Here is a 26,285-nt window from a genome sequence, read left to right on the forward strand (position 1 = left end):
AACAGTTAGGAAGTTATGTTGCAGCTTTATAAAACTCTAGTTAGACCATAGCTGAAGCATATCATTCAATTCTGGTTGCCACTTTACAAGAAGGATGTTGAGGCTTTGAAGATGATGCAGGTGAGGTCAGCTAGGATTTTGTGGTACTATAAGGAGAGGAGGTTGGGTAGATAGGTCCTTTTCTCTGGAGTGGCAGAGGATAAAGGGAGATCTGTTTAAATTTTATAAGCTTGAGAGGCATAGATAAAGAGCTGGTATATTTTTCTCAGGGTTGAAATCTTTAATACCAGGGGTCACTCATTTAAGGTGAGAAAGGGTAAATTCAAAGGAGATGGGTGGGGTAAGTTGTTTTAACAATGGTGTGTACCTGGGATGTATTGTGTGAGGTAATGGTGGTGGTGGTGAAGGCAAATACAATAGCGATGTTCAAGATGCTCTTGGGTAGGCAGATGAATGTGGAGGAAATAGAAGGATATGGACATTGTGTAGGCAGAGGGGATTTGTTTAATTAGACATGTTAAACCTTTAAGAGCTTGGAGCTTCAGGGACAATGAGTCTGACTGTGTTTGTGTAGTTTATAAAGGTGTTCCTGAAATGCTATGTTTCTTGAAGTAAATATATTGTTTACATTATATTAGGTTAGTAGGAGTGCCAAGAATGTACATAATTTAAGCTGTATTTATTCAAAGGAAATGGTTTTATCTTTAGCACTGATACTGGTTCACATACCAGTGTTGCCTAAATTTTCTTTATGACATTTACTTGTTCAGAAATTGATAGAATGAGTTATTTCATACTCTCTGTATGAATCATTCACAGAATTGACTTTTGTATTGCACGCCATCCTTTGTAGTCCATTCCTGTGTATAGATGTGGGGTCATTGCTAGACCTTCATATCTGCACAGCAATGTAAAGAATATCACGTTAAAATAAACGTTGAACGGCCTTGTGGTTTTTCCGCCCAAGCGATGTCTGTGGTTGAAATCTATGATGTGCTCTATATTTTCCAATATTACACAACAACCAATCATATTATCAATAAACTGAAGTGACTATTACTACTAATTCATTACTGATGTACTTGCTAATAATATAAAATTTTGCAGAATCAAAATTAGAAACTTTTGCTTCAGTTTTCAAAGTCACTAGCATCTCCAGTTGTCTTTAATGGTTATTGGGATATGTTAAAATTTTGCTGGATTCTCAATGAAGTGATATTGGGTAGACACAACCAACAATGACATTCTCACACATCTACTAAAGTGGAAATGAAAAAAGACAATGCAGGAAACAGTAAGTAGGTCAGGCCGCACTTGGAAAAGAAAAACAGTATTACTATTACAGGTTAAAGACACTTCATTAAAACCTGAAGAGTTGATTGTTATCATCATTTTTTTGCTTTCATTTCTAGCATTAGCATTTATTTGATCCTTGATTTTAAAGACAGCACTGTTCAGTCATCCCAATGCAATCACACCTGTCCATCATCAAAATGATTTTGCTAACAGTTAAACAGTTATAACAGTTAAATATAATTTAAACATAATTTATTTCAATCTAATGCATTTATTGTTTTAATGTCACTTCTTCCACCTTATTTACTGTTCTCCTAACATAGGAGGAAAATTTGTGGAAAAGTCCCCGGGAGATAACATCTCGATGTTTAAAAGAAAAAAATATGCTTCTATTTAGCACTTTTATCATATAATTGTTATTAAGACCCAAAAATTGACACAGAGAAAGCAGAGAATGCTAAGTAGAAGCATATTTGTTTCTTTTAAACATTGAGATGTTATCTCCTGGGGACTTTTCCAAAAATTTTCCACCCATGTTAGGAGAATAGTAAAAAAAAATCTCATGACCCAATTATTCACGTTTAGACCATATCAGGAAACCGCCTTTCATGGCAGCACAGTAGTGTTGAGGTTACTGTAATGCTATTGCACCACCAGCAACGTGGGTTCAATTCCCACCGCTGTCTGTAAGGAGTTTCAACATTCTCCCTGTGACCATGTGGGTTTCCTCTGAGTGCTCCAGTTTCCTCCCACATTCCAAAGACCTACAGGTTAGAAGGTTAATTGGTCACGTGGGTGTAATTGGGTGGTTTGGCCTGTTGGGCTGGAAGGGCCTGTTTACTGTGCTGTTTCTCTAAGTAAATAAAAATTTTCGTTGGTACATCATCAAACTAATTATAACCGACTGCTTGGGAATAAAGTGCAAAGTGTGGTCTTAGGGTTGAACTGGTTATATTAAGGCAGAAATTATATTACTAATTTGCAGATCATTTATTTAACTTAACTCAAAATTTGAACATCAGAGTGTAGTTGTTATTAATTCTTACAAGATAATGGAACTGGGCTTTTCTCCTCGACTATTTATCATCTGTTAGATGCACTGCCTTGCCAGTTCACTTCAAGGGTCACTGAAGTAAAACTAAATTCATAATATTTGGAAACCGTGTACCAAACTCATATAGTAAACTTAGAATAAATTATGTTGAAATTGATAAGGTATCTGAAACAAAATATTTAGGAGTGGTAATAGATAATAAATTAATCTGGAAACCACATATAAATTATGCCAAAGCAAAAATGTCAGAATCTAATGCAATACTGTACAAAGTGCAAGATTTCTTAAATCAGGAATCTTTGTATACATTATACTGTTCACTTATAGTCCCATACATGACTTATTGTGTAGAGGTATGGGGAAATACATAAAAAATAAATACAAAAAAAATAAATACAAACTCAATTTTTCTACTCCAAAAGAAAGTCTTATGAATTGTAAATAAGACAAGGTATTATGAGCCAACTAATCCACTACTTATTCAAATAAACACTTTAACATTCAGAGATTTTGTAGATTTTAAAATAATACAAATTATGTATAAAAAAATGGACAGCTACCACAATGTATCCAAAGGTTGTTTAAAATGAGAGAAAGTCAACATGATTTGAGAGGAACATGTATATTTCAAAAACAAAGGATAAGAACAAATGTAAAAAATCATTGTTTTTCAGTCAGAGGGGTGAATCTATGGAACAGTTTCAGTGAGAATTTAAAAACATGCACCACACTTAACAAGTTTAAAAAATTATTTTAAAATAATTAAATGAACAAATATAAAATACATGATTTAAAATGAATGGGAGTAATGTAAATAAATGATACTTGGAATTGGATTTTGTGTTAAAAGATTATGAATATTTTTGTTTTGATGTGATAATTGACGCCAATTAAGTTGTTGTATAAGTAAGAGGGGTAGGCGTAAAAAGCTGTAGCTTCAGCCTACACCCGAAACCTTTCGGTCTGTTTTAAAGAATATCTATGTTTTTTTGTTGTAATTTTGTCCTGTGAAATCATTGTTGAAAATGATGCTTTTTGTTATATTTGTACTGACTGAAATAAAATTCATTCATCCATTCATTCATTCAAGGGCCAGTTAAGGGCCTACCCTGGAATTCTTACAGACCAGATATGAATAACAGGTTAATTTCAATGAAGGACATTAGTGAACTTGATGAACGTTTATAGAAATCTACCACCAGAATGTGTTTCACTGATATCAATTTTTTTGCATTTCTGTTTTATTTTTTAAATTTGGATGTAATTGATCCTTTATTATCTATGTATTGCTGAATCTCTAGTTTGTATTTAGTATAGAATCAATCTTTCTCTTAATAACAGAGCAACGTAGCTTTTCTTATTTTACCTTGCCTGCTTGACCTTGTCTTACAACACTTGACAACAGCCCATGCTAAAATGATGATCAGCAGTCCTATTGCCATTCCAGCAAGTATGCCGATGAAAGTACAATTTGCCGAAGTGCGACCTATGAAAGAAGATAATTGATGAAAGATTTTGATTAAAATACATTGTATCAATAAAAAGCTCATTCAAGAGATTAAGTACAGCGCTGGCAATCTGACACTCTCAATTTTGGTTGCATTGGATTGACAGACTTTCTGGACTATTGGAAGTTAGATCAAAATCAGAAACACTGATGCATGTTGTGAAATTTATTGTTTGTGGCAGCAGTACCATGCAAGACATTAAAAAGTTACAATAAGTTGCAATAAAAAGTAAAACAAATAACTAGTTCAAAAGGGGAATGTTGTTGTTCGTCCTTCGTAGTCGAAGATGACCATGGCTTCAAAGTCAATTGGGAGATTGGTGGCTGTGGGTCCGGAGGTGACTGATGAGGCCAATCCGGGCCCTGAAGGCTCGCCCACATGTGAGACACAAGTGGGTGGGTGCTGTCGTGGCAGTGGAACTGCTCGGGCCTTGCGCACAGCACACTTTCGTTGCGCCTCGCTGATGCGCCTGACTTCAGCTGCACGGGCTGTTGTGGTGATCTTGCTGCGCCAAGCTGGACGGTCGAGGGCAGGCGTCTCCCACGTGTTGATGTCAACACCCAGGCCTTTGAGGGACGCTTTCAGGCAGTCTTTGTAACGTTTCATCTGCCCCCCGACTGAGCGCTTGCCCTGACACAGTTCTCCGTACAGCAGCTGCTTAGGCAATCGGCTGTCTGGCATTCTGACCACATGTCCAGCCCACCTGGCTTGGGCTTTCAGCAGGAGGGTGTAGATGCTGCAGAGCCCAGCTCGTTCCAGGATTTCTGTGTCGGGGACTTTGTCCTGCCACCCGATGTGGAGGAGTCTGCGGAGACAGCTCAGGTGAAAGTGGTTGAGCTGTTTGGCGTGTCTGCTGTAGACAGTCCAGGTCTCGCTGGCGTAAAGGAGGTGGTAAGGACCACTGCACAGTAGACCTTCAGCTTGATGGTAAGGCTGAGTCCTCTCCGCTCCCAGACATTCTCACGGAGTCTCCCAAAGGTGGTGCTGGCTTTGGCAATCCTGTTGTTGACCTCAGCGTCTATGTTCACTGCGCGAGAGAGTATGCTGCCCAGGTAGGTGAAAAAGGGGAATAACTTTGTGTTCATGAGTTTGTGGACTGTTCAGAGACCTGATTGACATTCCCATTGACACCCAATATACTTTATTCACATTGTTTAGCTGTTACATGGTAGTATAATAAATTTTCCAGTGAGTTTTTGAGTTTCTAGGGAGCATGGGAAACTGAGTGGTAGTTCAAAGGGAGCACAGGAGATAGGATACTGGTAGATTTAAAGGAATCATGGGAAATGGGTCCCTGGGTAAATTTAAAGGAAGTGTGGGAAACAGCAGGTTATTGGAGTTCTACTCTAACACAATAGCATGGAGCATCGCACAGGTGTGGTAGAATACCCACAATATCTCTCCAAATTCCTCTCCCAGTTGAAGATGAAGAGAGATTTTACAGAGCTAGGTAGAAAGCAGGACCTCCTGGGCAGTAATCTCTGAATTGCTGCCTGTGTCATGCACCAGTGAGGGTAATAATAGGACGATTTGGCAGATGAATGTGTGGCTGAGGAATTAGTGCAGAGGCAGAGGTTCAGATTTCTGGGTCATTGGGAAGGTATAAGCTGTCAAAAGGGATGGGTTACACCTGAACCTGAGGGGGATCAATGTCCTTCCAGGAGGATTTAAACTAATTTGACAGGGGATAGGAACCAGGGTAATAGGGCTGAGGATGGGGTGGTTGGTTTACTAACAGAGGCGGTATGTAGTGAGACTGCTCGGTAGGACAGGCTGATGATAGGGCAAAATTGCAATAGATGGAATGAGTTGCAATGTAAAAATGTGACAAAATCAAGAAGGGTGTTGAATACAGGACTGAAGGTGTTATATTTGAATGCATGCTGTATACAGAATAAGGTAGATGAACTTCCAGCACAGTTTTAGATTGAAGTGTATGACATTGTGGGCATTACTGAATTGTGGCTGAAAGAAGATTATAGCTGGGAGCTTAAAGTCCAAGAATACACAATGTATTGAAAGGATAGACAGGTAGGCAGAGGGGGTGGTGTGGCTCAGATGATTAAAAAAATAGAAATCAAATCGTTAGGAAGAAGTGACATAGGATCAGAAAGTGTAGAATCATTGTGAGTAGAGTTAAGAATCTGCAAAGGTAAACAGAACCTGATGGAAGTTATACACAGACAACCAAACAGTAGCAAATATGTGGTCTACAAGTTACAATGGGAGATAGAAAATGCATGTCAAAAGGGCAATGTTACAATAGTCATGGGGGATTTCAATATGCAGGTAAATTGAAGATATCAGGTCGATGCTGGATCCTAAGAGGGGTGACTTGTCGAATGCCTACAAGGCGGCTTTTCAGAGCAGCTCATGGTTCATCCCACTAGGGGACCAGCTGTTCTGGATTGGGCATTGTGCTATGAACCAGAATTCATTAGAGTGCTTAAGGTAAAGGAACCCTTAGGAGACAGTGATCATAATATGATAGAATTCACCCTGCAATTTAAGAAGGAGAAGCAAAAGTCAGATGTATCAGAATTAAAGTGGAGTAAAGGGAATTACAAAGGCATGTGAGAGGAGCTGGCCAAAATTGATTGGAAGGGAACACTAACAGGGATGATGGCAGAGCAGCAATGGCTGGAATTTCTAGGAGCAATTCAAAAGGCACAAGATGGATACATCCCAAAGAAAGAAGTATTCTGTAGGCACAATGATGCATCCATGGCCGACAAGAGAAGTCAAAGCTATCATAAAAGCCAAAGAGAGAGCATGACATAGAGCAAAAATTAGTCAGAAGTTTGAGGATTGGGAAACCTTTAAAAACAACAGAAGGCAGCTAAGAAAGTCATAAAGAAGGTAGAGATGAAATACAATGGCAAGCTAGCCAACAAAATTAAAGGGGAAGCCAAAGGCTTCTTCAGATACAGTAGATAAAGTGTAAAAGAGAGGTGAGAGTAGTTATCAACTTCTGGAAAATTATGCTGGAGAGGTAGTAAAGGAGGAGAAGGAAATTAAAGATAAACTGAATAAGTATTTTGCATCAGTCTTCTCTTTTGAAGACACAAGCAGTATGCTGGAAGTGCGAGAGTGTCGGGGAGGCAGAGGTGAGTGAAGTTGCCATTACTAGGAAGAAGGTGCTTGGGAAACTGGAAGTTCTGAAATTTGGTAAGTCTTTTGGACCAGATGGTCTACATCCCAGGGTTCAGAAGACGAGGCTAAAGAGAACATGAAGGCATTAGTAATAATCTTTCAAGAATCTCTAAATTCTGGCATGGTTCCAGAGGACTGGAAAATTACAATTGTCATTCCACTCTTCAAGAAGGGAGAGAGGCAGAAGAAAGGAAATTATAGTCCAGTTAGTCTGATCTCAGTGGCTGGAAAGTTATTGGAGTCTATTGTTAAGGATGTGGTTTCAGGGTATATGAAAGCACATACTAAAATAGGCTGAAGTCAGCATGGTTTCCTAAGAGAAAATATTGCCTGAAAAATCCATCTAAATTCTTTGAAGAAATAACAAGCAGGATAGACAAAGGATGTTGTGGACCTGGATTTTCAGAAGCCCTTTGACAAAATGCAACACAAGAGGATGCTTAACAAGTTAAAAACCTCTGGCATTATAGGAAAGATACTAGCATGAACAGAACATTGGCTGATGGGCAGGAGGCAAAGTTTGAGAATAAAGGGAACCTTTTCTGGATGGCTGATAGTGACTAGAGGTATTCCACAGTGTTGGGACCACTTCTTTTCGCATTATATGTCCATGGTTTGGGTGATGGAATTGATGGCTTGGTGGCCAAGTTTGTGGACAATAGAAAGATAGGTGGAGGGACAGTTAGAATTGAGGAAGCAGAGAGACTACAGAAGGACTTAGATTAGGAGAATGGGCAAAGAAGTGGCAGATGGAGTGTACTGCCGTGCACTTTGGCATCTGAGGTGCAAAGGGACTTGGGAGTTTTCATGCAAGATTCCCTAAAGATTAGGAAGATCAAACCTGCAGATTGAGTCAGTGGTGAGGAAGGCATATGGAATGTTAGCATTCACTTTAAGAGGACTAGAATATAAAAGTGAGGATGTAATGTTGAGGTTTTATAAAGGACTGTTGAGGCTTGACTTGGAGTATTGTGAGCAGTTTTGGGCCCATTATCTAAGAAAAGATGTGCTGACATTGGAGAGGGTTTAAAGAAAGTTCACAAAATGATTCTGGGCTTATCATATGAGGAGTGCTTGATGGCTCTGGGCCTTTACTCAGTAGAGTTCTGTAGAATGAATGAGGATCTCGTTGAAACCTATCATTCTTACCTTTGGTCCCATTGTTCTTGAGATGCTGGCTTAGGTTGAACTTTGCTTCTGTGCTCCATTCTTTATCTTCTGTCTTCATTCCCCCAAAACCAACACCTCCTTTGAGAAGTTAATGAGAAACATGGATAGGCATCATATTATTCATGTAGATTTTCAGGAATTGCATTTTAAGGTGACTGTGTGAAAATTCAAAGGAGGTGTGCTCATTGTCACATTCTTAAGTGAGACAGTGAGCAGCCGGACGTTGTGGTCCACTTCAATACCAATGACATAGGTAGGAAGGGTGATGAGGTCCTGTAAAGTGATTCAGGGAGTTATGTGCTGAGTGAAATGGTAGGACTTCAAGAGTTGTGATCTCAGGATTGCTATCCATGCCATGTGCTAGTGAGGTCAGAAATAGGATGATCACTGGAGATGATGCAGGAGGGAGGGCTTCAGATTTTTGAATCATCGGGCACTCTTCCAGGGAAGGTGGGAAAAATGGTAGATGGAATTTAAATTAGACAAGTGTGAGGTAATTTGGGAAGAAAAATCAGGGTAGGACCAGGGTACCACAGTGGGTGGTAGGGCACTGAGGAGTGCGGTAGAACAAAGGGGTCTGGGAATACTGATCCATAATTCTTTGAAAATAGGGTAGATAGGGTCATAAAGAAATTTCTTGGCATGTTGACTTTCATAAATCAGATTGTTGAGTACAGGAGATGGGATGTTATGTTGAAGTTGTATAAGACATTGGTGAGGCCCAGTTTGGAGTATTGTGTGCAGTATTGGTCACCTACCTACAGGAAAGATCGAAAGAGTGCAGAGAAAATTTAGAAAGCTGTTGCCAGGACTTGAGGACCTCAGTTATAAGGAAAGGTTGAATAGGTTAGAACTTTATTCCCTAGGGTGTAAAAGAATGAGAAGAGATTTGATACAGATATGCAAAATTTTGAGGGGTATAGATAGGGTAACTGAAAGCAGATTGGGTGTGCTTGGGTGCAGCTGGGTGAGACTAGAATTTGAGGTAATGGGTTAAAGGTGAAAGGTGAAATGTTTAAAGAGAACATGAGGGGGAGCTCCTACACTCAGAGGGTAGTGACAGTGTGGAATAAGCTGCCAGTGGAATTGGTGGACGTGAGTTTGATTTCAACATTTAAGAGTACTTTGGATAGGTACTTGGATGGGAGGGGTATCGAGGGCAATGATCTAGGCTGATACGACTCAGCAAAGTAATAGTTCGGCATGGACTAGATATGCCAAAGAGTCTATTTCTGTGCTGGAGTGCTCTATGAATCTATGAGCAGGGAAGTTTATCGTTATCCAGGGTGGCGGGTTGCTGGAAAATGCTGCCCAGAGTGATGGTAGAGGCAGAGAAAAGAGGGACATGGATCATGAGCAGAAAAGAAGAGATTAGTTTAATTCAGTAACTTTAGCTTAATTAGTTTAGCGCAACATTGTGTGAAAGCCCTTTTTCTGTGTTCTAATTAGGACGTGGTTGTATGTTGAGCATGATTAGTTATTATCCCGCATCTTTGCTACCTGCTCCAGAACAGTGGAGAAACTCTGCATGACGGGGTGGGAAACACTAATGAGAAAACTTGCAAAGCCCTGCAAGATATGGTTAGGAAGATGAGTCAGGTTTGGAGCTTGGTGTGACTCATCGGTGGGCTACACTACCTGTTTCCCAGGGACTAATCCTATCAGATGTGACAGTTGATGCACACAGGCCAACCGCGAAGGAAGTCATTCAAGCAGGCCAGGCATGTTTTGGATTATACTTTACGTTATTTGGAATTTCATAAAAGAGAAGTACAAGGCATGTTTTACCCATGGATCAGCACTTTTTATTATTCATGTGCGACACACACAAAAGTACTGACTGCACTGGTCAGTGCAAGTGACGTGCTACTCTGCAGTAGCACCCAGTGCTGAGTCAGGGGGGCTCCAGGTCAGCCTGAGAATAGGGATCATATCTGACACAAACCCTTTCAGTTGTAGTGCTGGTCCTGGAATGCACCTGAACATTACTGTATGCTGGAACAAATCTAAAGTAAAATACTATGAGTGTCACCTCGGCCAATTAATTCCACTGAGACCCCCCAAAAAATAGTCTTGAAAAAAGCAACTTGAAAAGGAAATACAAATGAAATGCAAGCTAAGGTGTGTTGAGGAAAGATTATTTAAAATAATGATTTCAGAATGGAATAATTATTGAGACTTATAGACGAATCAATGTGCACAAGCTTGATGTTCAAAAGCATAGGGTAATGTACAGAAGGCATGCTCTAAATATTGATGTCGCTGCTCCCAGGAGGGTCTACTTTTAACCTGCATGAGTACAGAAGAAATAAAATGAATATTCTATGTGACATCAGGAGTTTCCTCTGCTGCTCCTTAAAATCATGGCAGATCACATATATCATCCCATATTCTGCCCACTTCCCATCTTGCCTGATTCTATTACCGTCCAGAAATTCTTCAGTCTCAAGTTTTAACTAGATATATGTTCTGGGCTTCCACAGCCTTTGAAGAGGGTATTGCAAAGATTTATAACTTCTCATACCCAAGTTGCTAACCTCTTATCACAGCATAGATATGTACAGCACAGAAATAGCCCTCTGGTTTTCATGTCAATGCTGATATTTTTCCATGTCAACACATTTGCGCACAATAGCCTTGAATCTTTTGATGCCTTGCATATTTAATTACCTGCCTAAATATCACTTAAATGTAGTGATTATATCTGATTCCACCACTTTCCCTGGCAGCACCTTCCAAATCTGCATGCTGTAACAAAAAAGACGCCCTCCTCAAATCCCCTTTAACACCCCTTCCCCTCACCTGAAAGCTATGTCCTCTTATTATTGTCTACTACTGTGGGGAAGATACCTTAACTATCTATCCTATCCATGTCTCTTGTAAATGTATTCCTTTATCAGATCATCTCCACAGCATCATTTCTGCAAGAAAAATGGGTCCAGTCTATCAAATAGTTCCACATAACCAAAGCCCTCTTGACCTAGGCAGCTTCCTAGTGAATTTCTTTCATGCTCTCTCCAAAGCAACCACATCCTTCTTATACTGTAGCAACCAGAACTGCACATGGTGCTGCAGTGCAGTCTAACAGCGTTTAGTCAAGTTGCACAAATTCTGAGACTATGCTCCTTAGTTCTAGACTTCCTGGTCCAAGGAAACAGCCTCTCAGAATTTATCCTTATCCTGCCCCCAGGTCAATGAGGACACCTTTCATTCTTCTAAACTCCGGGACAGCGGTCCTTCCTACTCACCGTGTCCTTGTTGGGCAAACCATAAATACAAGAGATTCTGCAGATGCCAAGAATCTTAAGCAACACACAAAAATGTTGGTTGAACCCAGAAAGTCAGGCAGCAGATATGACAGAATGAATAGTCAGCGTTTCAGGATGCGAACGGAAATGAGCATGCACCAGAATAAGAAGGTGGGGGAGATGAAGGATTATGGGCTGTCAGGTGATAGGTGAGACCAGGTGAGGGGAAAAGTGGGTGCGTGGTTGAGAGGGGTGAGAAGCTGGAAGGTGATTGGTGGAAGAGGTAACGGGCTAAAGAGGAAGGAATTTAATAGGAGAGAACAGTGGACCATCGAAGAGGGAGATCAGATGTTGTGATGGGCAGGTAGGATGGGAGAAGAGGAGAAAGGGTAACTAAATGGGGAATCAGAATGAGGAAAGGGAAGGAGAGAAGTGGGAAGGGTGGAGAAATTACAGGAAATTAGAGAAATCAATGTTCATGCCATCAGTTTGGAGGCTACCCAGGCAGAATATGAGGTGTTGTCCCTCTTACCTGAGAGTAGCTTCATTGTGGCAGCAGAGAAGGCCATGGACAGACATGATTGATCAGAAGTGGGAAGTCCAATTGAATGGGCAGCCAATGGGAGATCCTGTCTCTTCCACTTATCCCCTCCCAACTTCTTAATTCATTCCCCCTCCCCCCCCAGCCACCTATCTTCCCCTCACCTATCACCTGACATCTTGTACCCCTTCCCCTTATTGAAGAAACTGTTCATCCCAGTGAGCAATCTAGCTTTATTTTGATTCCAAAGCAGGTATATCCTCTCTTATCAATGGAGACCTAAACTCCCAGCAAAACAGATGCAGCTTGTACAATTGTAGCAAGGCTTTTGCAATTTTATATTCAATTTCCCTTGCAACAAATACCAGCTTACCATGTGCCTTCTGCACAGCAGGGACTCTCTCTGCTGCTCATGTGCCATCATGTCCAGATCCCTTTATGCACCAACACCTGCTAATTTCTCACTGGTCAAAACATTGCTTGTCTATTTTTCACGCTGAAGTGAACAACTTCACATTGTTTATTTAGCTGTCATCTTCTTGCCTCTTTGCTTAAGTGTTGGTACCTTTGCATACTTCTTACAACTGTCCCCCCACACCCCCCCCCCCAGCAAATCAAAGCGTTACAACACAGGTAATCTGACATTTCAAATGTGCAGCTCTGATGTCAGATTCAACTAGTTTTCTTGATCTTGTGTGCTCCCCAATACCCCTTCAGTTTGTCACGAATCTTTACCACCACCTTTAACCTAGCGCCACTATCATAAGACCAAGACCATAAGACAAAGGAGCAGAAGTTGGCCATTCGGCCCATCGAGTCTGCTCCACCATTTTATCATGAACTGATCTATTCTCCCATTTAGTCCCACTCCCCCACCTTCTCACCATAACCTTTGATGCCCTGGCTACTCAGATACCTATCAATCTCTGCCTTAAATACACCCAATGACTTGGCCTCCACTGCCGCCCGTGGCAAAAAATTCCATAGATTCACCACCCTCTGGCTAAAAAAATTTCTTCGCAATTCTGTTCTGAATGGGCACCCTTCAATCCTTAAGTCATGCCCTCTCGTACTAGACTCCCCCATCACGGGAAACAACTTTGCCACATCCACTCTGTCCATGCCTTTCAACATTCGAAATGTTTCGATGAGGCCTCCCCTCATTCTTCTAAACTCCAAGGAATACAGTCCAAGAGCGGACAAACGTTCCTCATATGTTAACCCTCTCATTCCCAGAATCATTCTAGTGAATCTTCTCTGTACCCTCTCCAGTGTTAGCACATCTTTTCTTAAATCCTCCAAAAAACAGAGTCCATCTCTGCAATCATGCTGCTGCTGTTAGTGGCTAAAGGGATCAGCGGGTATGGAGGGAAGGCTGGTACAGGGTTCTGAGATGGATTATCAACCATGATCATACTGAATGGCGGTGCAGGCTCGAAGGGCCGAATGGCCTACTCCTGCACCTATTTTCTATGTTTCTATGTTTCTATAAGGAGACGAAAACTGCCCACAATACTCCAAGTGAGGTCTCACCAGCGCCTTATAGAGCCTCAATATCACATCCCTGCTCCTATACTCTATTCCTCTAGAAATGAATGCCAAGATTGCATTCACCTTCTTCACCACCGACTCAACCTGGAGGTTAACCTTAAGGGTATCCTGTATGAGGACTCCCAAGTCCCGTTGCATCTCAGAACTTTGAATTCTCTCCCCATTTAAAAAATAGTCTGCCCGTTTATTTCTTCTGCCAAAGTGCATAACCATACACTTTCCAACATTGTATTTCATTTGCCACTTCTTTGCCCGATCTTCCAATCTATCCAAGTCTCTCTGCAGACTATCTGTTTCCTCAGCACTACCGGTCCCTCCACCTATCTTCGTATCATCAGCAAACTTAGCCACAAAGCCATCTATTCCGTAATCCAAATTGTTGATGTACAATGTAAAAAGAAGCGGCCCCAACACAGACCCCTGTGGACCACCACTGGTAACCAGCAGGCAACCAGAATAGGATCCCTTTATTCCCACTCTCTGTTTCCTGCCAATCAGCCAATGTTCTATCCACATATGTAACTTTCCCGTAATTCCATGGGCTCTTATCTTATTAAGTAGCCTCATGTGTGGCACCTTGTCAAAGGCCTTCTGAAAATCCAAATATACAACATCTACTGCACCTCCCTTGTCTAGCCTACTGGTAATTTCCTCAAGAAATTGTAATAGGTTTGTCTGGCAGGATTTTCCTTTAAGGAATCCATGGTGAGTTCTGCCTATCTTGTCATATGCCTCCAGGTACTCTGTAACCTCATCCTTGACAATCGGCTCCAACAACTTCCCAACCACCGATGTCAAGCTAACAGGTCTATAATTTCCTTTTTGCTTCCTTGCCCCCTTCTTAAATAGCGGAGTGAGATTTGCAATCTTCCGGTCCTCCAGAACCATGCCAGAATCTATTGACTTTTGAAAGATCATTGCTAATGCCTCTGCAATCTCCACAGCTACTTCCTTCAGAACATGAGTGTGCATTCCATCTGGTTCGGGAGATTTATCTACCCTTAGACTATTCAGCTTCCTGAGTAGTTTCTCTGTCCTAATTGTGACCGCGCACACTTCCCTTCCCTGCCACCCTTGAGTGTCCAGTATACTGCTGATGTCTTCCTCAGTGAAGATTGATGCAACATACTCGTTCAGTTCCCCTGCCATCTCCTTATGTCCCATTACAATTTCTCCAGCATCATTTTCTATCAGTCCTATACCTACTCTCACCTGTCTTTTACTCTTTATATACTTGAAAAAGCTTTTAGTATCCTCTTTGATATTATTTGCTAGCTTCCTTTCATAGTTAATCTTTTCCCTCTTAATGACCTTCTTAGTTTCCTTCTGTAAGCTTTTAAAAACTTCCCAATCCTCTGTCTTCCCACTAATTTTTGCCTCCTTGTATGCCCTCTCCTTTGCTTTAACTTTGGCTTTGACTTCTCTTGTCAGCCACGGTTGCATTCTTTTCCCATTCGAAAATTTCTTCTTTTTTGGAATATACCTGTCTTGCACCTTCCTCACTTCTCGCATAAACTCCAGCCACTGCTGCTCTGCGTCCTTCCCGCCAGTTCATCGTTCCGCTTTTCCTAGCTTCCACCTTAACACAGATTGCTCTATCCTTTGTACTGTCCTCCCCACTCCCCCCCCCCCCCATCTGTTCTCTGGACCCTAATACTTGTGTATTATTCCCTTCTCCAATGAAAGGCCACCAATCTGAAACATTAAACTGCGTTTCTATCTCCACAAATACTAATTGACTAGCTGGGCATTTCCAGCGTCATCTGCTTTAGTATTTTGTTTTTCCCCCAATAGCTTTATTTTATTAAAATAATGAAACAGTTATGTTTATTAATCATCTAAAGAGTCTAACAGCACACATCGACTGTCGGGACAAACTCACTGAACACGTTCACTTCGGTCTTCTGGGTGAACTCTTCTCCATTCTGACCCGTGACAGTGCAGTAATATGTCCCAGAATCGTTTATCTGCATATTTCTGAGGGAGAGTGAGCCGTTCGGGTACAAAAAAGCCCGGTGTGAGTAGTTGAAGAGATAAGTACTCGAACTGCCTGCATCTGATATCAACTTGCCGACGTGGCGCGAAGTTATCCCATTGAAATACTTCCATTCCACTGTCTGTATCTGTTCAGAAATGCCAGTGACTGGTACTGGCAGGAATATACTCCCAGTGACTGTTCCATTTAAAACGTTAGAGCTCGTTTCGATGATTGCCACTTGCATTACAACTGTAAATAAACGGGCACAGGAATAAAAAAAACTGATTAATATCCCAACCGAGTATGGAAAAAAAAAGACAACGGTGACCAGTGTATCGGCCATGGGTTACCTTGTAGCCAACAACTGCAGAACGTCATCATCGTGGACTTTCCGGACCACTCCATCGTTGAGCCTCAGTACCCTCAATTCGTCGCGTCAATACAGCTGGTTCAGTCCCGTAGCATCAGCAAGTGATTCACGCCTCTGCTCAGGTAAAAGAAAGAGCGAATCATGAAACTTAAATGTCAGTCTGCAAGGAAAATATTAAAGACTTAGTCAGCGATTGCATGGAAGGCAATCAGATTGCAATATCGGTCCCACGGGGAAGCAAGCCTGGATAATAGTCAGCGTAGTGGTGGTGGATTTAGATTTAATTCAATGAGTGGAATACAATTGCATCGGAGCGTCGGGACTCGGCAGAAATGCAGCCGAATCTCTAAATTCGGCCCTCCACATCTGGGGTTAAAAAATTGGGGTGGCGAATTCTGAAAGAACTTCACAAACAAGAGTTCTGATGAAGGGTCTCGACCCGAAATGTCGACTGTTTACTCTTTTCCATAGGTGTTGCCTGGCCTACTAAGTTCCTCCAGCATTTTGTTTGTGTTGTCTGAAAGAACTTCACATTTTTTTACGGTGTCGCAATAGAAATTGCGATCGGCGATTTCCTTAAAACAACTTGAATTCGAATAATAAAAACTCAATTCTAGGAGTTTAGGCTTATTGAAAATCAATACGAGTTGTTATAGAAGAAAAACAGGAAAGCATAAGAAACATTCAGCAGAACAGGCAGCATCTGCAAAGAAAGAAAATTATTGGTTAGGTGAAGCACCATGGATATTTGAAACTGGAGAAGAGTACGCCTTTCGAATTACCTGCGGCTTATTTGCCTTAGATCCACTGTGAGATCCAATGTGCGGTAAATATTTCATGCATATCACCATCAACAATGAAAATCATTCTTAAGAATGTATTTACAGTGATTAGCTGCAATTTCTGTTTCTTAGACAGAAGGCAAAAAGATAAAACCTGACGTGATTCTGAAGGTGGAAGAATCCGACAATTAGAAAATGTCGGAAATGATCCGAAAATGATCAGAAATTAATTTAAGAGTTTGTATTTGGCACATTTGTTAACTGGACCGTCGGGAATTTAAAAAGTTCTGGGTCAATTTGAGAAGCAGCAATTTAAGAAGTAACTGGGCACCAGCTGGAAACTGGAATTGAAAAGTAAAAACATTGCGCAGATAGCGGAAAGCAAAAATAAATGAGGGAATACTTAACATGTTGGAGAAACAGATCCAAAATTTCAGCTTAATAACTTGGTCTCAGAACCATTCTGACGGAAGGTCATCGAAGTTTTTTGTTTCTCTCTCCACAGTCACTGCCTGACCTATTGAGTATTTCCAGTATTTACTAAAGAACACCACAGTCCCAGTTGAAGATGAGTCCAGTTGGATTCAACGTAACTTCTGTATTAATTTCGTATATTTGACTGACAGCTTCCCCGTCTCATAATTGTTAGGTAACTCTAGAAGTGCGAATCCATTCGATGGGAAAACAGGATGAGGGTGTGAAAATAGCGGACTGGCTGATAAATAACTAAAATTACTAATTTATCCAGTTTCTTGAATGGCCGATGCCTTAGAATTAATTCACAATATGTTCTATACGCTTACCATAATCTTTGCATCTGAATTCGCAAACGTCGGATTAATCAGCTCTATTGCATGACACGAGAGTAAACGAATTACCGAACAAACCCTAATGTGGCCGCAGATATACAAGAAAGGAGCAGCGTGCAGAGTTCTGATGAGCAATTCCCACTATGAAAAGACAAAGGTAATTGTGAACTAGAGTCTGTTCATTTGCCGCTTCCGAAGAAGAAATACACATAAGAACGCTACAGAAGTTCAATCGTTCGAACTTATTTCAGTAATTTGAACATGATTAACCCATTTGATTCAGTTAAAGATGCAATAGCATAGTAATAATGACTATCGATGAAAAGGGAAAACAGGTTCAATTGCCTAACGATATATTCTATCATTCAGGCAACTTTGGCAACTTTAATGCAATTACAAAGTCTGGGTATTTGACATTTCCGAGTGAGAAATGTGTAATTTTTCTGCATTATAAAATGAAAATCATAATTTGAATAACGCAAACCAATGTATGTCAAGGGAATTATATTTCAAATATTTAACATCAACACATGCATATTGCAAAGCTCACCCTTTCTCAGTGTATTGTTCGCTTTAATCGCTGATATTAAGCTGTCAATCTGGAATACAAATATTAGCTACGATCAGGTTATCACGGTTATGGAATAAGGAAGAGTCCTCGTACCAAGGATTCGAAGCCGGCAGATAACTATAATTGTCGATCAAGCAATTACAGATTTTCTGACCAATTGTTCCAAGGTGTATGTTAGAAACTGTGAACGAATTGAAAAAGTCTCACGCACCGTGTTATCAGTTGAACTGCACTAGACCCTTTTCACCTTCTGAACATCGGAAGTTATCTCGGCAAGAGGTCGCAACACAACTCTCAGTGTTATCAGATTCATCTGTAATAAACGCTTATCGAGGATAACTTATAAAAAAGGAGTTTTAAAGGGTGAGAACGGAAAACACACAAGCCAGGATCCAGAGGTAACAGGAGAGGTCAAGATCTGTAAGAGACACTTTGAGCAGTTCCCTCGTTTATCTATATAATCAAGTGAGTTTCTTTGGATGAGCTTTCCCTTTCTGGGGCACTCTGAGAAACTCGTAGCATGTTGGTGGAGAATAGTGGGATACTTAAAAAAGTTTGGTATCTTTAGACGGACATTTTAAAGATTTCAACATAAGTGATCCCTGTCATGGATTCCCGACAGGGGTCATTTAGAGTCATAGAGAACTACAGTATGAAAAAGAACAGGCTCTTCAGCCCAACTGGTACATGCCAAACTATTATTCTGCCTAGTCCCATCTACCTGCATCAGGATCATAACCCTCCCATCATGCACAATCCAAACTTCTCTGAAATGCTGAAATTAAACCTTTATCCACCAATTTCACTTTCATTCCACACTCACATCGCCTTCTGAGTGAAAAAGTCCCCTCTCATGCTCGAAAGGTTCAATAGGTACATTTAATGTCAGAGAAATATACATTCTGAAATTATTTTGCTTTGCAAACATCCATGATAACAGAGGAGTGCCCCAAGGAATGAACGACAGTTAAACGTTAGAACCCCAAAGCCCCCCAGCTCTCCCTCCCACGTGTAAGCAGCGGCAAAGTGACACACCACCTCCCCCACCAGTCCCTTTAAGCATTCTACTTTTCACCCTTAACCCATAACCTCTAGTTATAATTTCACCCTACTTTAGTAGAAAAAGCCTGCTTGCATTTATCCTATCTATACTCCACATAATTCTGTATACCTGTATCAAATCTCCCCTCATACTCCTTTGCTCCAGGCGATAAAATCCTAATGTATTCAACCTTTTCCTATAACTCAGATTGTCAAGTCACAGTGACATCCTTGTAAGTTTTTTCGGTGCTCTTTCAATCTTATTGATATCTTTCCTGTAGGTAGGTGACCAGAAATGCACACAACAGTCCAAATTAAACCTCAGCAATGTTTTAGAACATAGAACGGTACAGCACAGGAATGGACTATTTGGCGCTCAATGTTCTGCCAAACAGGCTAAAAATCAAATAAAAAATATCCAAACACTAATCCCTCCTACCTACACAATATCTATGTCCCTCCATCTTCCTTATATCCATGTGCCCATCCAAACACCTCTTAAAAGTCTCTGATGTATTTGCTTCTGCACCATGCCAGCCAGCTCATACCAGGCATCCTCAACTCTCTGAGTAAATAACTTACCCATTACATCCCCCTTGAACCTACCCACTTTCACCTTCAATGCATTCCCTCTGGTTTTAGACATTTCAACCCTGGGAAACAGATATTCCCTGCCTACTTTATCTGTGCCACTCATAATCTAATAAACCTCTATCAGATCTCCCCCTAGCCTCCGCGCTCCAGAGGAAACAACCCAAGTGTTTCAGCTTTTCCTGATAGCACATGCCCTCTAAACCAGGCAGCATCCTGGTAAACTTCTTCTGCATCCACTCCAAAGCCTCAACATCCTTTCTACAGTGGAGCAACCAGAAGTGTATGCAATATTTCAGATGTAGCCTAACGAGAGTTTTATATAGTTACAACATAACTTCTTGACTTTTGAACTCAGTGCCTCAATTAATAAAAACAACCATTCCACAAGTCTTCTTAAGCACTTTAGTGACCTATGTAACCACTTTCAAGGAGCTATGAACTTGGATCCCAAGATCTCTCTGTTCAGCAACACTATTAAGGACCTTGCCGTTGATAGTGTACTGTTTCCCTGCATTTGCCATACAAAGGTGCAACACCTCACATTTATCTGAGTTAAGCTCCATCTGCCATTTCTCTATCCATATCTACAACTGATCTGTATCATGCCATATTCTTGCCAATCTACAACTAATACTATCTACAACTCCACCAATCTTGGTATCATCTGCAAACTTACTAACCCACCCATCTACGTTTTCATCTAGGTAATTTATATACATCACAAACAGCAGAGTTCCCAGCACAGATCCCTCTAATTACTGACCTTCAGATTGGGTAAGTCCCTTCAATCACTACCCTCTGTCTACTATGCACAAGCCAGTTCTGAATCCAACCAGCCAATTTGCAACAGGCCCCGTGCATCTTAATCTTCTGGATTAGCCTCCTATGTTGGACTTTATCAAACACGTTGTTAAAGGGCATCTAAATAACATATATGACCTTTCCTTCATCAACATTCCTGGTAAACTCTTCAAAAAACTCTAAGATTGGTTAGATATGATCAACTATGCACAAAGCAACGTTGAGTATCCCTAATTAGTCAGAATCAGAAGCAGGTTTATTATCACCAGTATATGTACAACATGAAATGTGTTGTCTTGGCAGCAGTACATTGCAATACATAATAAAAATAAACTATAAGAATTAAATATATTTAAAAAAGTAGTGCAAAAAGAGAGGAAAAAATAATACATAGTGTTCATGGATTCATTGTCAATTCAGAAATTTGACAGGGGAGGGAAGAAGCTGTTCCTGAAATGTTGGGCATGATGGAGCCGGTTGAGTTTACAACTCTCTGCAGCTTTATCTGATCCTGTGCAGTGGCCCCACCACATCAGATGGTGATGAAACCAGTTGGTATGCTTTCCACGGTAGCAGCTGTCATGCATTCTTTGTAATTGCATCAATATATTTGGCCCAGGATAGATCTTCAGAGATGCTGAAACTGTTTATCCTGCTGATCCCTCACTGGTGGTCCTTCCCCCTCCTGAAGTCCACACTCAATTCCTTGGTCTTACCGATGTTGAGTGCAAGTTTGTTGTTGCAGAACCACTCAACCAACTGATCTATCTCGCTCCTGTATGCCTTCTCGTCACCATCTGAAGTTCTGCTAACAATAGATGGTGTTTCAGCTGTGCCTATCCACACAATTGTGAGTGTAGAGAAAGTAGAGCAGTGGACTAAGCGCACATCACAGAGTGTGCCGGTGTTGATTACTAGTGAGGAGGAGATGTAAATTCCAATCCGCACAGACTGTGGTCTCCCGATGAGGAAGTCGTGGATCCAGTTGCAAAGGGAGGAGCAGAGGCCCAGGGTTTGGAGCTTGTTGATTAGAACTGAGGGTACAATCATGTTGAACGCTGAGCTGTGATTAGTAAATAGCAACCTGAAGTAGGTATTGCTATTGTCCAGGTGATCCAAGGCCAAATGGAGAACTGGTAAGATTGCATCCACTTTAGACTTATTTTTTTTTATTTCAAAATATACTTTATTCAAAAATAAATATATACAATAAACCATTCAATAACTTTTCATCCTTTACATACGTTTCCATTATACTCAGTACATATCCGTATTTATAGCCACCCACGTTGCACTCCAGTAGTTCAGCTTACCATATCATTGTTGAGGGGTATACTCCCCGCCCACCGACCCCTCCCACTCCCACGGGTGGAGAAACCTATACTGTGGTCCTTCCCCACCGGGCCCTTGCGGTAGCTGCACCAAGTTTCAGTGCGTCCCTCAGCACGTACTCCTGCAACCGAGAATGTGCCAGTCGGCAGCATTCTCCCACGGACATCTCCATGTGCTGGTAGATCATCAAGTTTCGGGCCGACCAAAGAGCGTCTTTCACCGAGTTGATGATCTGCCAGCAGCACCAGATGTTGGTCTCCGTGTGCGTCCCCGGGAACAGCCCGTAGATCAGAGAGTCCTCTGTTACGCAGCTGCTGGGGATAAAACGTGACACTAGTCCGTCCATCCTCCTCCACACCCTCTTTGCGAACTGGCAGTGTGCAAAGAGGTGGGTCACAGACTCCTCCTCACTGCAGTCCTCCCGTGGGCAGTGGGGTGCGGAGACGACATTCCGGGCGTACAGGAGGGCTCTGACTGGGAGGGCCCCTCTCACCGCCAGCCAGGCGAGGTTTTGGTGCCTGTTGGTGAGATCTGGCGATGAGGCATTTTGCCAGATGAACTGGACAGTCTGCTCAGGGAACCACCCCACTGTGTCCATCACGTCCTTCTCCTGCAGTGCCTGCAGGACACTACGTGCCGACCACTGCCTGATGGCCCTGTGGTCAAAGGCATTCTCCTGGAAGAACTTTGCTACGTAGGACAGGTATGCCGGCAACGACCAGCTGACTGGGGCGTTGCGCGGGAGTGGGGCCAGACCCATCCTTCGTAGCCAGGGCGACAGGTAGAACCTGGGCACATAGTGGTACTTGGTGCCCACATACCTGGGTTCTACACACAACCTGATGCAGCCACATACGAAGCTGGCCATCAGGGTGAGGGCGACATTGGGGACGTTCTTGCCCCCGTTGTCCAGGGACTTGTGCATGACGGTCCGTCTCACCCGCTCCATCTTGGATCCCCAGATGAATCTGAAGACAGCCCGGGTGATTTCCGAGCTGTAGGAGCGGGGAACGGGCCAGACTTGCGCCAAGTTCAGCAGCCCTGAGAGCACGTCACACCTGATGACCAGGTTCTTGCCCGTTATCGACAGGGAGCGCCCTCCCCACAGTCCCAGTTTCTGTTTCACCTTGGCAGTCCGCTCCCGCCAGTTCTTGTTGCACGCCTCAGCCCCTCCGAACCAGATCTCCAACACCTTCACGTGGTCAGACCTGATGGTGAAGGGGACGCTGGATCGGTCGGGCCAGTTGGCGAAGAGCATGGCTTCGCTCTTCGTGCGGTTGACCCTGGCCCCCGACGCTAGCTCGAACTGTTCGCAGGTGCCAATCAACCTGCGAACTGACCTCGGATCAGAGCAGAAGACGGCGACGTCGTCCATGTACAGGGAGGTTTTCACTTGGGTCCCTCCACTGCCTGGCAGCGTCACCCCTCTTATGCCCTCATCCCTCCTGATGGCTTCCGCAAAGGGTTCTATGCAGCAGACAAACAAGACAGGGGAGAGGGGACAGCCCTGCCTGACTCCAGACCTGATGGGGAAGCTGTCTGTTTCCCACCCGTTGACCTGGACTGCACTACGGATGTCTGTGTAGAGCAGTCTGATCCAATTCCGGATTCTCTCCCCAAATCCCATTTTGGAGAGCACGTCCGCCATGTATATCCACGTGTGTGATATCCTGTTGAAGGCTTTCTCCTGGTCCAAGCTGACCAGGCAGGCGTCCACCCCCCTGTCCTGCACGTAGGCGATGGTGTCCCTCAGCAGCGCGAGGCTGTCTGAGACCTTCCTGCCCGGTACAGCACAGGTTTGGCCCGGGTGGATCACCTGTCCCAGAGCAGACTTGACCCTGTTGGCGATAGCCTTGGACAGGATCTTGTAGTCCACATTCAGGAGAGAGATGGGTCTCCAATTTCTAATGTCCTCCCTTTCCCCCTTCTGCTTGTAGATGAGGGTGATGATGCCCTTCCTCATGGACTCAGACATACTGCCGGCCAGAAGCATAGCGTTGTACACTTCCAGCAGGTCTGGGCCCATCCAGTTCCACAGAGCCGAGTACAACTCAGCCGGTAAGCCGTCGCTTCCGGGAGTCTTACCCGACCCAAAGGAACGGATGGAGGCTGTCAGCTCGTCCAGGGTCAGTGGCTGATCCAGACTCTCCCGCTTGCCGTCGTCTAAGACCTGCGTGATAGACGACAGGAAGTTGCGGGAGGCTGTGGCTTCTGTGGCCTTTTCGTCGTACAGACCGGCATAGAAGGACTTGCAGATCCTCAGTATTTCGGTCTGCGAGGACGCGACTGAGCCGTCCTCTTCCTTAAGGTTGTGGATCACAGAGCTCCCCCCTCTGCACCTTTTGGAAGAAGAAGCGTGAGCACATCTCGACCTGCTCCACGGTTTGGACCCTTGATCGGAAGATGATCTTGGAGGATTCAGCGGCGAGGTGCTGGGCTTGCCGGCCCTTCACCTCTCGCAATTCCTCCCTGACATCCACCCGCTTTGACTGCAGAAGGAGAAGTTGCTGCAACTCTGTCTGGAGTTTACGCAGTTCCCTCTGCTCCTGCCTTGCCTTCTGAATACCCTTGCGGATGAAGAACCTCTTAATGTTCTCCTTGGTGGCTTTCCACCAGTGAACCGGGGAATCAAAGAAGGCTTTCAAGGTTCTCCAACCTGTGTACTCCCTCTCTAGTTCCTCCATGTTCTCTGGGGTCAGCAGCTTTACGTTCAGCTTCCAAGTCCCCCTGCCTGCCTTCTGGTCCTCCCGTAAGTGGCAGGTGGCTCTCAGAAGGCAGTGGTCAGAGAAGAACACCGGCGTGACGTCGGTGGACCTGACCCTGAGGGCCTCAGACAGGAAGAGGAAGTCGATCCGGGAGCGGGCTGAGCCGTCCGATCGTGTCCAGGTGGCTTGCGGCTGTGCTCCACCTGTGGGGGTACCAAAGACAGCTTGGCTGTCTTCACCATTTCCCTCAGGAGTCTAGAGGTACTGTCCAGCCTGCCGTCGGCACTGCCGGGTCCTCCAGCCGCATCAATGGTGCAGTTGAAGTCTCCGGCCAGAACGACCGGCTGGGTCGTCACCAGCAGCTGTGGGAGCTGCTCGAAGACGGCCAGCCGCCCGCTCCGCACGGGGGAGGCGTACATGTTGATCAGCCGGAGCGGAGTGCCCCGGTATTTGACGTCTGCTACCAGGAGGCGCCCCGCAACCACCTCTTTAACTTGGGTGATTGAGAAGTTGCCTCCCCGCAGCAGAATCCCCAGGCCGGAAGCGCGACAATCGTTGCCCCCCGACCACACAGACAAACCTTTTTTCCACCACCGTGACCACCTCCGGTAGTTACGGAGATATGGTAGTCCACACTCCTGGAGGAAGGTCACATCGGCCTTTACAATGTCCAGGTACTGGAGCGTGCTGACGCATCGCCCAGTACTCTTCAAACTTCCCACATTCAAGCACGCCAATTTAAGGTCTGCCATCGTTGTAAGTCTTTTATTTTGGCTGCCCTCCGTCCTCACCCTTGCCATCCTGAGCCTTCATTCCCACCACTTTTGTGAAGTTTTCCACCTCCTGTGGGCTCAGGTACTGCTGGTAGTACTCCTCCGTGTGTGGCCGTTCTGGGTCTGGGCCCGGGAGGTTGTTGACTTCCTGGGCTGCTTCCACTTCCGGCTGCCCGCCGTGGCTCTGCTCCCGGATTTTTTTTTCCAAAAATACTTTATTCAGAAATATTACAAAATAAAAATAATTACATACAGAAAAAGAAAACCATTCGTTGACTGTGAGTCCTTATTCAATACAGTTATTAACAATAAAATTTTGTGTTGACTTTGTTCATTTACAAATGAAAGATGTTTACAGCAAATCATGCGTTTACTCTCAACTTTTGGTCAAGTGTTAAGACTTATTAACAATCAAAATTTTCAACAATAAAGGCAGGCAATGGCTCTAATACTTTCCCAAATTAACAATTCCACCCACTCCTTGGGCACCGTGATAGGAAAACTACAGCAGTTCCAAGTCCGTGCTTAAGCAGGAGTTGATTTTTGCCATGACCAACCTTTCAAAGCACTTCACAGTAGATGCGAGTGCCACTGAGCGATAGTCATTGAGGCAGCTCACCCTACTCTTCTTGGACACTGGTATGATTGTCGCCCTTTTGCAGCAGATGGACACCTTCAATTGCAGCAGGGAGAGATTGAAGGTGTCAGTGAGTAATGACATTTGCATCATCAATAGCAGGGGTCCCCAACCAAGTTTGCACCGCGGACCGGTTTAATATTGACAATATTCTTGCGAACCGGCCGACTCGGGGGGGGTGGGTGTTCAAGTAGGGTTAAATTCACCTCAACATGTCTTTTACAGCTAGGGTTGCCAACTTTCTCACTCCCAAATAAGGGACAAAAGTAGCACTCAAATCGTGGGACAGTTTATCCGGGGAAAAGACTACCATGACCATGAAGCCTTGCGCAGGCACCTGTGAGCGCATGCGTGATGCGCGTGCGCGTACG

The 26,285-nt window shown here is 43.4% G+C and overlaps 2 long non-coding RNA genes across 2 annotated transcripts; both read right to left on the bottom strand.

Moving 5' to 3' along the window:
- Nucleotides 1–3,793: 3,793 nt before the first annotated feature.
- LOC140199791 (uncharacterized) lies at nt 3,794–15,616 on the bottom strand. Its single transcript, XR_011886493.1, has 3 exons — nt 15,404–15,616; nt 8,161–8,259; nt 3,794–3,836 (listed from the first exon to the last, which is right to left on the bottom strand). It is a non-coding gene; the product is annotated as an uncharacterized lncRNA (long non-coding RNA).
- A 68-nt stretch (nt 15,617–15,684) lies between these two features.
- LOC140199792 (uncharacterized) lies at nt 15,685–25,416 on the bottom strand. Its single transcript, XR_011886494.1, has 3 exons — nt 25,296–25,416; nt 15,850–15,983; nt 15,685–15,748 (listed from the first exon to the last, which is right to left on the bottom strand). It is a non-coding gene; the product is annotated as an uncharacterized lncRNA (long non-coding RNA).
- Nucleotides 25,417–26,285: the final 869 nt, after the last annotated feature.

The sequence above is a fragment of the Mobula birostris genome, chromosome 6 (assembly GCF_030028105.1).
Source record: "Mobula birostris isolate sMobBir1 chromosome 6, sMobBir1.hap1, whole genome shotgun sequence".
In the NCBI taxonomy this organism is placed as follows: domain Eukaryota; kingdom Metazoa; phylum Chordata; class Chondrichthyes; order Myliobatiformes; family Myliobatidae; genus Mobula; species Mobula birostris.